The sequence below is a fragment of the Rhinatrema bivittatum genome, chromosome 3 (genome assembly GCF_901001135.1).
Source record: "Rhinatrema bivittatum chromosome 3, aRhiBiv1.1, whole genome shotgun sequence".
Classification (NCBI taxonomy): Eukaryota; Metazoa; Chordata; class Amphibia; order Gymnophiona; family Rhinatrematidae; genus Rhinatrema; species Rhinatrema bivittatum.
This window is the reverse complement of record NC_042617.1, coordinates 294,023,163-294,037,625: the sequence shown is the minus strand read 5'-3', so window position 1 is coordinate 294,037,625 and position 14,463 is coordinate 294,023,163. Positions and strand designations below refer to the sequence as shown.

At 47.0% G+C, this 14,463-nt stretch overlaps 1 long non-coding RNA gene across 1 annotated transcript in view; it reads right to left on the bottom strand.

The window, feature by feature from the left end:
- The window catches only part of LOC115087597, a 104,580-nt gene extending 94,118 nt beyond the window's left edge, over positions 1 to 10,462 (bottom strand). Inside the window, exon 1 of the long non-coding RNA XR_003855553.1 lies at positions 10,275 to 10,462. This is a non-coding gene — a long non-coding RNA (uncharacterized LOC115087597). The remainder of the gene's footprint in view (positions 1 to 10,274) is intronic.
- Between the last annotated feature and the right edge of the window lie 4,001 nt (positions 10,463 to 14,463).

Genomic DNA, 14,463 nt, shown 5'->3' with positions numbered 1-14,463 from the left:
GAAAGATTAAATGGTTGCAGAATTTCAACATCCAAGTTGTCAGGGCAAGAGTTGTCAGGTTGGGATGACGCAACTTGCCCTGATTCTGAATTATGAGAATGGGGGCTGTGCCCAGGCGAATTGGTTCTCTGATTGAGAAGTTGAGGAGTATGGGAAACCATACTTGTCGAGGCCAGTACGGGGCTATGAGGATCATTGTTCCTCTGTCCTGTTGTAGCTTCACGAGAGTTTTGGCTATGAAGTATGGGAAGCATACTGGTGTCGGCCAGGACGTGGGTCTGAGGAACAGTAAACCCCGTCCTGGTTCAGCAGTAGAGGAGTGCTGGCTATGAGAGGCAGCGGAAGAGACACATTTAAGAGGCCCTTGATGGAAGAAAGACGTCTAAGGGAACGCATTAGAAACGTGTAGGGAGTAGAACCTGTGTACAGTATGGTTCAATTCGGACACAGAGGGCAAGTTCAGTTGACCTCAGCGCTAGTAGATTTCTCTCGCTACACATGTAGTCGGAGACCATTCGAGAGGATGGACACCTATATGTAGAAGGTCTGCTAGTGCATTCAGTAAATGTCTTCGATAATTGGCCATAGGATGCATTGAGTGAGCAAAGGCCAAGGGTAGAGCTGCGCAGCTAAGATGTTGTGCGTGGTTGTGTGTTGGAAAACACATTGTCCCTATGCTGTCTGTCTGTATGCACAAGATTTGTTGCAGAGGCAGTATTGGAAGGCACAAGGGTGTAGCCATGAGTTATAAGACCCAGGAAGTTTATGTGAAACCGTGCCCGGAACGGAGTAGACGCATATTGGATTGAGAAGTTTTTAGGTCAAACTTACAACCCTGAGTAAATGCGAGCATGAGCAGGATCAGACTAGGTTTTGGTTTTAGATCTGCAATATGGATAAGGGACAAAAGCGGTTGAACAGCTTAGACCCACCGATAATGCAATATCACTGAATCTAACCCATAGCAGTTTTGGATCTATGAGGAAAAATGCATAGTAGAAAAACCCCAAGGCCCGACAATGAAGAATTGAGGGGCTGAGGTTATGGAAAAAAGCGCTTAGGGACATGTAAGAATTTATTAGAAGGTCTGCGTGTATGCTAGACAGGAAGGTCATTATGACTGTGGTGTCCAGAAGTGTTGTATAAGGGATTTATGGCAGTGACAGTAATCCCAGTTAGTAAATGTATAGTGAGCATGAAGAAGTGAGAGCTCCTTGCGTGGAATGACGTTATGCAGCTGTCTATGCAAGGAAAGACGTGGAGATTAGAGGTAATGTACTTACTGCGATATGGAAGCATGGTATTGAGAGATACCATTTTACCTGTGCCTTCTGAAGAAAGTTAGTATTTCTGAGGTCCAGGATGGGCGGAGAGTAACTACTTTCTGTTGAAAGAAAGAATATTGTAATTAAAACTCCCCAAATCTCCCCCCCACCCTTCCCCACTCTGCGCTTTGTAGCGTCTGGGGAAGTGTACCGGAAACCTTGGTACAAGGTGGGGTGGCTGCTCTGATATCCGGCCAGCTGGGAGACCAGGAGGTGTCCAACTGGAGGGGCTGATGTAATCTGGATATCATGTAACTTCCCACGGGAGTGTGAGCGGTAAAGTCTTACCCGCATTTCTGTGTGCTGTACAAGGAGACATCGAGCCTGATGTCAGGGGTCGAGGTGGACTTGCACTTGAGGCAGTATTTGCTAGTTCTCGTGTTTAGCAGATCAGCGAATGCACCTGGAGCTTTGGTTCTGAAGCAGGAACCAGAAGCCAGAGCATTAATCAGTACAGAGGTACAGAGCCTCGTTGCTGAAAAAGGGGGGGGGGGGGCCTGATGCAATCCCAGAGAAATGATAGAGAGGTTTTCCTGGTATTGTGGCTGGCATAGAGATATGTGACACTAATACGGTTCTTGGACGGTACATGACCTAGAACTTTTCGAACAACGTGGCTCGAATTAGAGAACACATGTCAATGGGAATGCCGCAGAAGCGGGTACTTACCATTCGATGTGGATCGCCGAAGGACGAGCCAGTGAAGATTGCTAGCTCCGTGGATTTCCGGAGTAGCCTGTGGACGTAAACATCAGACTTAACTCTGTATACCTGCACCACCATACCAGGTATAGAGGAGACAGGCTGGGCGTGGGTGACGCTTACACCGTAATTGGTGGAGGGCCACAATCCCGCACCGATGACGGTGGGGCATGCTTGGGAACAGATGAGTTGATTAACGAGCTCGTGATCCCGATCCTCGTCACAGCGGCTCGATGTGTTGTCACGCCAGTGCAGAATTCTTCGGACCTCGATCCAGTGTTTCTGAAGCAGTAAGGATTGCCAAAACTGTGCGGATCAGTGCCGATGGCAGTGGTGATGTTGCTCGGCCCGAGCATTGTCCAGCATGGAGAAGGATAGCACAGATGTGCTGGATGGCGTTGGTGGCGGACGGTCACAGTGTCGGTGACGATGCATGCCAGGTGGTCGACCCGGTCTTTCCCCAGCGCCGAGATGGAAGCCCTCGCTGTCTTGGATGGTGATTCATGACGGACTGTCAGCGTGCCTGCTCTGCTCCTGGTACTATGTAGTGTCATAGGCTAATATGGGGTTTTAATATGAACCCAAAGCATGGTGCACTGTGTGCAGGTGAGGGCATTACGTGGCGGTGCTATGTCGGTATTGATGGTGTCGATGGCGGCCGAAGCGGCCTCGCGGCCAGAGCAATGATGACAGTGACGGAGCAATGACAGCATCGGCTTAGGTATCTATGGGAACGATGTGGCATCGAATAGTCGAAAAAACATCGCTGGTATCGAAAAATGATGCCGGCATCGACAGAGTTGATGACTGCATTGATAGGAACGTCGAAGACACCGATGGAACCGACATGGGCGTTGAGGGCATCGATGTATGAAGGTGGGCGGTGATGGCATCGGTGGCATGGCCACGGGCATGGACGGTATGGACCACGGACATTGACGGTATCGATTGGATCGACTCGGGCAGCAATGGTATGCATGGCATCCATGCCACGGACATGGGCACAGAGGGAATCTATGTTGGCATGGACCCTGCCATCGATGCCCATCGATGGAATCAATCTGGCATCGATGCCCATCGATGGAAAAGTCCTGGGCACCAATGGCATCCATAAAATAAAGGATGGCATCGATGAAATGACCCTGGGAGACGGTGGCATCAACCCGAGTATGGATGGCAGCGACGAGACAAGGGTGTGTGTTGATGGCATCCATCCGGGCAGTGATGACACCGATGGAACCCAAGAAAAAAATCAGTGCCATGGATGAAAAACATGGACAGCACTGATAGAAACTATGGAAGGAAGATGGCATCAAGGTACCGCGAGGGGAGGGCTAATGATGGCATCTAGAATCCGGGGCGGTGTGAAGGGGGTACTGATGGTAGCGATAGGGCATCAACTGCGTGAGGGTACCGAGGAAATCGAAGGACCTGAATCTACAGGGGCCCTGGCAGCAACGGAAACCGTGATGTCCCTGTCCCACTAGCGCTAATAACCAAGCAGAGTGTCACAGAGGGACACTTGCAGGCTATATGTAGCTAACTGAAAAAATAGGGAGAGGGAAGGCAGCAGTTGGTTGGCATCCAGAAAGGTGACAGGAACTGACCGAAAAAATAGGGCATAGTACTCACCTAACGTCGAATAAACGCACGCGGAGGGAGACCCATGCAGAGAAAAGTGTTTTTGAAGTAAAAGTTTAAATCTTTCCGTAAGGAAAAAGTGTTAAGATTTCTCACAGAGCTCCTAACCGCTGAGCTAACTGGCAGAGCGGAAAAAAGAAGACTGAAGGAAGACCCCTGTGGCTGAGAATATCATGGCATGCTGGGCATGCTCAGTAGGCTCAGTGTGCCAGCCAAGTTTACAGAAACTTTTGACAGAGGTTTTCCATACCAGGGCTCCATCTGATGATGTCACCCATATGTGAGGACTATCATCCTGCTTGTCCTGGGATAAAATCAACTGTAACTACACACTTATTCAAAGATGGACTTTAATTTGCCTTTAACTAATCAGTAAAATTATTTAACAATGTATTAAAATAATTATAGGCAGTCAGTTTCCTGGAGGAGAACCATATGCAAAGTTGGGGTTGATAGTAGATCAAAAAACAATCACCACTAACTGATAAATGTCACTTTGTAAACCACTGTAATCTACACATGGAATGATGGTATATAAAATATCTAAATAAGTAAACAAACAAACAAATAAATAAATAAATGTGGATCTCTCTCTCTCTATATATATATATACACACACAGCATAAGAATTGTTAAGACATTTTTAAACATGATACTGCTGTAAACTCTTAAGGTGTAAATTTTAAAAAAGTATGTGCGGGTGTCCATGTGCGCGCACTACCCAGCACACACACATGGATGCCCAATTTTATAACATGGGCGCCCCGGTGCGCCCATGTTATAAAATCGGGGGCAGGAACGCGCAAGGGGGTGCACATTAGTGCAACTTGTGCGCACAGACACCCGCAGCCTTCCCCTGTTCCCTCCCAGGCCGCTCCAATTTTGGAGCGGCCTGGGAGGGAACTTACCAACCCTCTAAACTAACCTCCCTTCCCCTTTCCCTCCCACCCGCCCCCTAGCCCTATCCTAGACACCTATCCCCCCGAACTTTGTCCTATCTTTTGCGCCTGCCAGCACACAATCTCCCAGCACAACAACAAATGGCCGCTGTGCCAGGAGCCTCTGACCCCACCCCACCCCATCCCCTTTTCCAAAGTCCCGGGACTTACTCGCGTGGCCTGGCCTTTTTAAAATAGGGCCGGCGTGGGTAGGCCTTTTAAAATCCAGGCCTAAGTTTGCTCAGTAACAGGCACTGAGATAAGAGCCAAGAACACATTTCTTTTCCTAAGAGGTAAGGCCAGTGCTTAGTGAGGTAGTACCAGCTTCTAGGGATGTGAATCATTTTTGAACGATTAAAATTATCGTCAGATAATTTTAAAATCGTCCTAAATCGTTAGAGTGCACGATACAATACAAATGCCCCCGATTTATTGTCAGGGGCATTTGTATTGTATCGTTAAATAGGGCACGGGAATTATTTGGGGGAGGGCGGGAAAACCGGCACACCAAAACAACCCCTAAACCCACCCCGACCCTTTAAAACCAATTCTTTACCCTCCCCCACCCTCCCGAACCCCCCCAAAATGTTAAGTTACCTGGAGGTCCAGTGGGGGGGGTCCCGGCGCGATCTCCCGCTCTCGGGCCATCGGCGCCATTTTGGCTGCCACTAATTAAAATAGCGCCGATGGCCTGATAAAAAAAAAAACCCCACCCAACCCTTTAAATCGACCCCCCCCTCTTAGCCTCCCCCACCCATCGCAAATTTTTTTTTAGGGAGGCCCGCGCCGCTAAAAAAAAAAAAACCCACCCGACCCTTTAAATCGACCCCCCCATGTGACAGGGTATCCGTGCCATTGGCCGGTCCCTATCACATGGTAGGAGCACTGGATGGCCGGCGCCATCTTTAAAGATGGCGCCGACCATCTTTACTCATCAGCCCCTATTATACTATATACCCCCTACTATATAATAGGGGCTGATGAGTAACGATGGCCGGCGCCATCTTTAAAGATGGCGCCGGCCATCCAGTGCTCCTACCATGTGACAGGGGCCGGCCAATGGCACGGATACCCTATCACATGTTAAGGGCAAAGGGGCATCGGCACCATTTTTTTTTTTAGAACAGCTGATGCCTGGGAACGGGAAATCTCTCCCCGAGGCCCCCCTGGATCTCTCCTCTCCCCGAGGCCCCCCCTGGACCACCAGGTAACTTTAAAAGGTTTTGGGGGGGTCGATTTAAAGGGTCGGGTGGGTTTTTGTTTTTTTTAGCAGTGCGGGCCTCCCTAAAAAAAAAATGAGCGATGTGAATTGGAATCGGAAACGATTCCTATTCACATATCTTAACGATCAGATTTCGCCCCAACCCCTCCCCAGCCGAATCTGATCGTTAAGACGATCTGGCACACGATTCACATCTCTACCAGCTTCTTTAATTAAACATAGCCTAATAATAAATACTATCAGAGCTACGAGTGTAAATCAAAATACCTAACTTGCAGACCTTGAATTAAAGCCAAAGTAAGAATATAAGAGTCTACAAGTGACAGTGTTCTTTAGATGGCCCATGTACAAAGAGTGAGTAGCTGGTTCTTGGAACCCTGAGCTTGTACAGTCTTTTATTTTCACGGATCTATCATCTCATAGAAAAGTAAGACCTATTTGGAAAGTATTTCCTGTATAGACTTTTCTTTATTTCTATCTTTGTTATTGCAATGACTATGTGCCTTGATTAATCTATGTAATGCTTACTGTGATGCTGTTTACTTATTAATATTCACTTTCATATTGTTTATCTTTGCTGATTATACAATTTTCTATCAATTTTTACCATATTTAGTAAACTAAGTTCTGCTTTTATAAGACTGTGTGTATTCTATAGCATAATATACCTCCATTTGACCACCGCTTACAAATGCCCAGTACCTGGTCCTGCCTGGCTTTCATAAGAACATAAGAAAATGCCATACTGGGTCAGACCAAGGGTCCATCAAGCCCAGCATCCTGTTTCCAACAGTGGCCAATCCAGGCCATAAGAACCTGGCAAGTACCCAAAAACTAAGTCTATTCCATGTAACCATTGCTAATGGCAGTGGCTATTCTCTAAGTGAACTTAATAGCAGGTAATAGACTTCTCCTCCAAGAACTTATCCAATCCTTTTTTAAACACAGCTATACTAACTGCACTAACCACATCCTCCGGCAACAAATTCCAGAGTCTAATTGTGTGTTGAGTAAAAAAGAACTTTCTCCGATTAGTTTTAAATGTGCCACATGCTAACTTCATGGAGTGCCCCCTAGTCTTTCTACTATCCGAAAGAGTAAATAACCGATTCACATCTACCCGTTCTAGACCTCTCATGATTTTAAACACCTCTATCGTATCCCCCCTCAGTCGTCTCTTCTCCAAGCTGAAAAGTCCTAACCTCTTTAGTCTTTCCTCATAGGAGAGTTGTTCCATTCCCCTTATCATTTTGGTAGCCCTTCTCTGTACCCTATCCATCGCAATTATAACTTTTTTGAGATGCGGCGACCAGAATTGTACACAGTATTCAAGGTGCGGTCTCACCATGGAGCAATACAGAGGCATTATGACATTTTCCGTTTTATTCACCATTCCCTTTCTAATAATTCCCAACATTCTGTTTGCTTTTTTGACTGCCGCAGCACACTGTACCGACGATTTCAATGTGTTATCCACTATGACACCTAGATCTCTTTCTTGGGTTGTAGCACCTAATATGGAACCCAACATTGTGTAATTATAGCATGGGTTATTTTTCCCTATATGCATCACCTTGCACTTATCCACATTAAATTTCATCTGCCATTTGGATGCCCACTTTTCCAGTCTCACAAGGTCTTCCTGCAATTTATCACAATCTGCTTGTGATTTAACTACTCTGAACAATTTTGTGTCATCTGCAAATTTGATTATGTCACTCATCGTATTTCTTTCCAGGTCATTTATAAATATATTGAAAAGTAAGGGTCCCAATACAGATCCCTGAGGCACTCCACTGTCCACTCCCTTCCAGTGAGAAAATTGCCCATTTAATCCTACTCTCTGTTTCCTGTCTTTTAGCCAGTTTGCAATCCACGAAAGGACATCGCCACCTATCCCATGACTTTTTACTTTTCCTAGAAGCCTCTCATGAGGAACTTTGTCAAACGCCTTCTGAAAATCCAAGTATACTATATCTACCGGTTCACCTTTATCCACATGTTTATTAACTCCTTCAAAAAAGTGAAGCAGATTTGTGAGGCAAGACTTGCCCTGGGTAAAGCCATGCTGACTTTGTTCCATTAAATCATGTCTTTCTATATGTTCTATGATTTTGATGTTTAGAACACTTTCCACTATTTTTCCTGGCACTGAAGTCAGGCTAACCGGTCTGTAGTTTCCCGGATCGCCCCTGGAGCCCTTTTTAAATATTGGGGTTACATTTGCTATCCTCCAGTCTTCAGGTACAATGGATGATTTTAATGATAAGTTACAAATTTTTACTAATAGGTCTGAAATTTCATTTTTTAGTTCCTTCAGAACTCTGGGGTGTATGCCATCCGGTCCAGGTGATTTACTACTCTTCAGTTTGTCAATCAGGCCTACCACATATTCTAGGTTCACCATGATTTGATTCAGTCCATCTGAATCATTACCCATGAAAACCTTCTCCATTACGGGTACCTCCCCAACATCCTCTTCAGTAAACACCGAAGCAAAGAAATCATTTAATCTTTCCGCGATGGCCTTATCTTCTCTAAGTGCCCCTTTAACCCCTCGATCATCTAACGGTCCAACTGAATCCCTCACAGGCTTTCTGCGTCGGATATATTTAAAAAAGTTTTTACTGTGAGTTTTTGCCTCTTCAGCCAACTTCTTTTCAAATTCTCTCTTAGCCTGTCTTATCAATGTCTTACATTTAACTTGCCAATGTTTATACTTTACCCTATTTTCTTCTGTTGGATCCTTTTTCCAATTTTTGAATGAAGATCTTTTGGCTAAAATAGCTTCTTTCACCTCCCCTTTTAACCATGCTGGTAATTGTTTTGCCTTCTTTCCACCTTTCTTAATGTGTGGAACACATCTGGACTGTGCTTCTAGAATGGTATTTTTTAATAATGACCATGCCTCTTGGACATTTTTTACTTTTATAGCTGCTCCTTTCAGTTTTTTTCTAACAATTTTTCTCATTTTATCAAAGTTTCCCTTTTGAAAGTTTAGCACGAGAGCCTTGGATTTGCACACTGTTCCTTTTCCAGTCATTAAATCAAATTTGATCATATTATGATCACTATTGCCAAGCGGCCCCACCACCGTTACCTCTCTCACCAAGTCCTGTGCTCCACTGAGAATTAGATCTAAAATTGCTCCCTCTCTCGTCGGTTCCTGAACCAATTGCTCCATAAAGCTATCATTTATTCCATCCAGGAACTTTATCTCTCTAGCGTGACCCGATGATACATTTACCCAGTCTATATTGGGGTAATTGAAGTCTCCCATTATTACTGCACTACCAATTTGGTTAGCTTCCCTAATTTCTCTTAGCATTTCATTGTCCATCTCACCATCTTGACCAGGTGGACGGTAGTATACCCCTATCACTATAGTCTTCCCCGACACACAAGGGATTTCCCTCCAGGAAATACCCAAGCTTCAAATACACAGGTTCACCCACCACTGTCTGGGCCATACACCATGTTCTCCCTCCATTAAAAGAATCCCCCCAGGAGCCGAGCTTAGGATGGAATCAGCTAGCCACAGCAGCCCCGAAGAGTATAAACTGTGTGTGTACCCTGAAGGGAATCACCACTCCCAAAAAAAGGTTACATTTGTTTCATGCCTTTCCAACTGGAGAGTTCAAAGAGTGTTAAAGCTCATTGCCCGTGCCACTGTAACAAAATGCAGAATTGATTTTTTGTTATTCATGTCGGCACAGCTATATCAGTTTGCACAACATAAAACCAGGCCTGGTGCTTCCATCAGGCAGTTGCCTACAACACAATACCTTGAAAGGAGGTGCCAGGCCCCTGGCTACTAGAGGAGCTCATCCCACCAGTAGCCAAACAGCACAATACGCAAATTGTGGGTTGGGGGGATAGTGCAACAACATAGGCTGCCTAGTGCACCTAATACCTCTGCGCCGGTCCTACATGAAACACACCACCAATCCAAATTATCTGCATTTCATTCCATCTCTGATAAGGCCTGATGACAAACTTCAGCAAAACAACTTCACTTAAACTCTTTGACCTTTTTTCAAATCTAAGGTCCCAGCACTTGTTCTTGAACTTTCAATCAGCTCTGGGTTCCAGACTGCCCATAATGGCTACTGATAATAAGCTATATTTACATACTGCAGATCCTGCTAGAAGGGTCCCAATTTGTAGTGTTACCAGCTGGCTTCAGGTTATCAGAGCCAGGTCATAGTATTTCTGGTTTTATCCCCAGTGCATACAATGGAGATGAAACCAGGACTCGTCAGCCTTTTCCAGATAACCTGGCCATCTGGAAACTATTATGGGCTTCCACCGCATCTGTACAAGTTCGTCGTCGGCGTGACCCCCATTAGAGACTCGAGATGTGCTGATTCTAAATGCTCGTTAGTCAACGCAGCCCTGCTCGCAAGAAGCCATCAGTCAGTGCCTTCCCCGCACTTCTGGGCTTACCTTCAATATCTGGTAAGAGGTTTGCAAAGCCTTCTACTGCTGCTGCTGGGCTGTGAATTAGTAAGAGAAAGGCACCGCAGAGGGCATAGAACCAGAGCCTCAGCCTCATCTTCTCTGGGTCGAGCCAGCAACCAACGGCCTCCCTGATTCGAACCCAAGCTCCTCTCTCCCCCCTCAGGCATGCGCGCAGATACCTTGGGGAAGAGTTGAGGCGAAGAGCTCGCGCGCAGTTTATAGAGCAGGGGAAAGAAGGCGCGTGCTTGAGTTCTTTGCAGCCACGTTCTACCAACACGATCAAAGCATCATTTTTCCATTTCTGAGTTAGGAAAGGAGTGGGTGGGTGGCGATAACAGTTTGGACTTAAAGTCCAAACCGTTATATATATATATATATGTTTTTGCACATTGCATTATTTTGAAATTTCAAGCTACAGAAATATCAAATACAGAACTTTATCAAAGAATATTGCATCTAGCGTCTTTTTCTTTTTTTGTAGTAAAAGTAAAACAGCAACATACGAATTACATAGATTCAATTTGTTAATCTATGATGTCTGATTACTGCATTCAAGTGTCCAGGGCAACGGGTTGGATAGATGGGAAGTACGGTCAATTTGAAATTCTTCCTACGACTGTACACGGAAAAGAATGTACTTGTATAGTAAAAGATTGTTTTTCAGAATAAATTTTACAACTGTGGCTGATTAATACAGCATTTCATTGCGAGATTCCAAGGGGGGGGGGGGGTACATTCAGGAGTAACATCAGGAAATATTTATTCACATAAAGGGTGATGGATGCGAGGAAGAACAGCCTCTTAATGGAGCAGGTGGATAAAAAATCAATAACAGATTTGAAGAAAACCCGAAATAAGCATAGAATATTCTAGTGTACTGGTCTCCAAATCTGTCTAGGGGACCTCCAGCTAATCGAGTTTTCAGGAAGTTAGTGGATATCCTGAAAACCTATCTGGCTAGGGGGTCCCTCAGTATTGTATGAGAGGAAGGGAATTAATTACATTAATAATAATTTTGCTAATAATAATCAGAGCTGGTTTCAAGCCAAATGGCGCTCTATGTGAAAACTGAAACTGGAGGGACCCACCCCCATGCTAGGAAAAATACTGGCTTCGCTAGCACATCACCTGCAGCCTCTTCAGGGATCTCTTCTTCCCTCTTCCACTCAACACAGTTCCTACCCAGTCTTGTGCCCCCTGTGATACAGTTAGGATTTTACCAACCCTAGGCACCATGCCATCCAGTCCCTACTCCTACCCCTTGAAGATCAGACAATCCAGTGAAATCTGGGGTCTATAAAGCAGTGGTTCTTTTTTTTTTTTTTAAATTTATACTTTATAACGTTTATTGATACATATTACAATGAAAAAAGAAATAAGAAAATTTTTGGATTACATCATCCATATTTCTTCATCAAGTAAACATTTACAAAACGCAAACACAAAATTTCCTAGCGTGTAGCAGATGGACATAGGACTAATGGGTATAGTGTACTCCTGATAACAGTTGGAGACGGAGTCAGATTTCAAGTCAGCCTACATATACCTGTGCAGGAAGCACCGCTCTTCAGTATTTCTCCGTCTCCTTAGCAGTTTGGGACTCTACACACGCTTGCACAGCGTTAGAAAATCCAAACCAAAGAAAGAAAAAAATCTTCCCTCTACAAGACGAGCCCCGCTCTCCTGTGGTGATACCTAAGGGTCCCTCCCCCAGTCGAGAATTCCTGAGGTGATTTCCGAGATCCCTCAGAGGTAAGCCTCAGTCCAGTTCCCGTCGTGGACTTAGCCCCCAGGAACGGGAGTGGCTGAGAGGTAGCGGGTGCAATATTGAGCGCGGCGGTGAAGGTATTCCCCTCTCCCCCCGCAGCCGGAGACCGCCCGGCACAAGACCGGGAAACACCGAGACAAGGTAAGGTAGAAAACTTTAAGTCTCCGGTCTCTGAGGCTCAGTGAGCCACACAGATTGCCACCCGGCGTCTGTTCCATTGGGTTGAGCAGCCCTGTCCAGGCTAGGCCCCGATCCGGTGCGAGGGTCCTTCCCCATGGAGACCATCTGGAGGGGTCGCCATCTTGCCCACGTGGTTGTCGGCGCCATTTCCCCCTTGGTCGCCATATTATTCGCACACCTGAGCTGTGCGCACAGCAGCGTGCCGGGCGTACAAACTAATTGTGCGTACAGTGGTGCGTGCATCCGGGACATGCGCACAGCGATGCACACAACGGTGCCAGGCGCACAGTGGCATGTTCAATGGTGCCGGGTACACAAACAAACCTGTGCGCACAGCGGCGAACGCATCTCCCTAAGGCCTGCACGCACATCTTCTGCATCTCGCACACACAGCATCGGCGCACCCGGAACGCACAAATAAGCCTCCAGGCACATGCATGGTTGCGCACAAATCATGGCACCACCGGCCAAGAAAGCCAAGGGACAAGCCCTCTGCTCAACCTGCCACTTGAGAGCTGCACAACACAAAGCAGCCTCTGCCCTGTGCCTACAGTGCGAAGAGGCTCTGGGGGAACCGAGGCAAGGCCCCCCTCAGCCAGTAGAGGAATCCAGCTCCACCAATGACAGTACACCGGACCTCTCTATCCAGCTCCATCAATGACAGTACACCGGGCCCTCCCCAGATGGGCTCCTCGGGGAACACCGCTAGATTCAATATGGACCCAGGGTCCTTTTCTTGGGTAGAATTCTTCAAAGGGTTGCAAACCTTCATCCAGGCACAATCGGTGCCACCTGTGACAAAGCCACAGTCTTCGCCAGAAGAGCAAAACCTTCCAGGCCCCTCTCGACCCCCTCTCGACATGCCTCCTCCGGACAAAAGCCTCCCCTTTGGGGACACAGACACCTCGGAAGAAGAGCCGGACTCCCTGGAGGAAGGGGAAATCCCTCCAGGGACGGAACCATACCAAACCATGATGCGTTTCTTCTCCAAAGATGAGCTATCAGATCTTGTGTCTCTGAGCCTGAAGACACTGGCCATACCAGGCACAAGCTCCACAGCGGAGCCAAAGACGAACCCAGTTCTGGTCGTGCTCTGTCAGGCCTCATGCCATTTCCCAATGCTGCAGGCCATACAACAACTGATTGACCTGGAATGGAATGCCCCGGAGGCCAGCTTCAAAGGACGGGCCCTAGAAGCCCTATACCCCTGGAACCTCAGCCAAAGAGCTCCTGGGGTTCCTCAAAGGGGACGCCATTGTCTGTGCGGCTTCAAAGCGTACCACCATTCCAGTCAAAGGAGGAGCTGCACTCAAGGATGCCCAGGACAGACGTCAGGAATCCATCCTTAAACAGTCATTTGATGTCGCAGCTATGTCCCTGCAGATCACTGCCTGCTGCCCCGTGGTGACACGTGCCTGCTTGTTGCTGTCCAGAGACACAACTACGTTCGTCAAAACATTAGAACCGGCGATATCTTTCCTCATGGATGCAACCTCCAACCTGGTGCGCACCTCAGCCAGGGGCATCTCATTCATAGTGGCAGCCATAAGGCAACTCTGGCTCCAAAGTTGGTCAGCCGATGCGACTTCCAAGACGAAACTCACGAGAATGCCTTTTAAAGGAGCCCTCCTGTTCGGAAGCGAACTGGAGAAGTTAGCCGACAAATGGGGCAAATCCCCAGTACCTCAGTTACCGGAGGATAAGAACAAAAGAAACCAACGCCCCTCTCCCCAAAGATTCAAGGGCAGAGGATCCCAGCGTTTCAGACTGTACAAAAACACATACCAAGCACCTCGCCCCGCAGACATGGGCCAGTCCTTTCGGAACAGACACAACAAGAGGGGAGCCGGCTCAGGTACAGGCCCCAGCCGCACCCCACAATGAGAATCAACAGACCCATCCACAGGAAGAAGCCATAGGGGGCAGGCTTGCCCTATTCTACCAAAGATGGGTCGAGATAATGTCAGACAAGTGGGTCCTAACCATCATTCGAGAAGGATACTACCTGGACTTCCACAGCATCCCCCCAGACAAATTTGTGAAATCACCGTGCCACGCCCCCTCCAAGAGGACGGCGGTGGAAACTACACTGACAAACCTCTTGCTCTAAGGGCGATAGCATCAGTGCCCATGCACCAACAAAATACTGGGCACTATTCCATGTATTTTATTGTCCCCAAGAAAGAGGGAACGTTCCGGCCCATCCTGGACCTCAAGTCCGTCAAT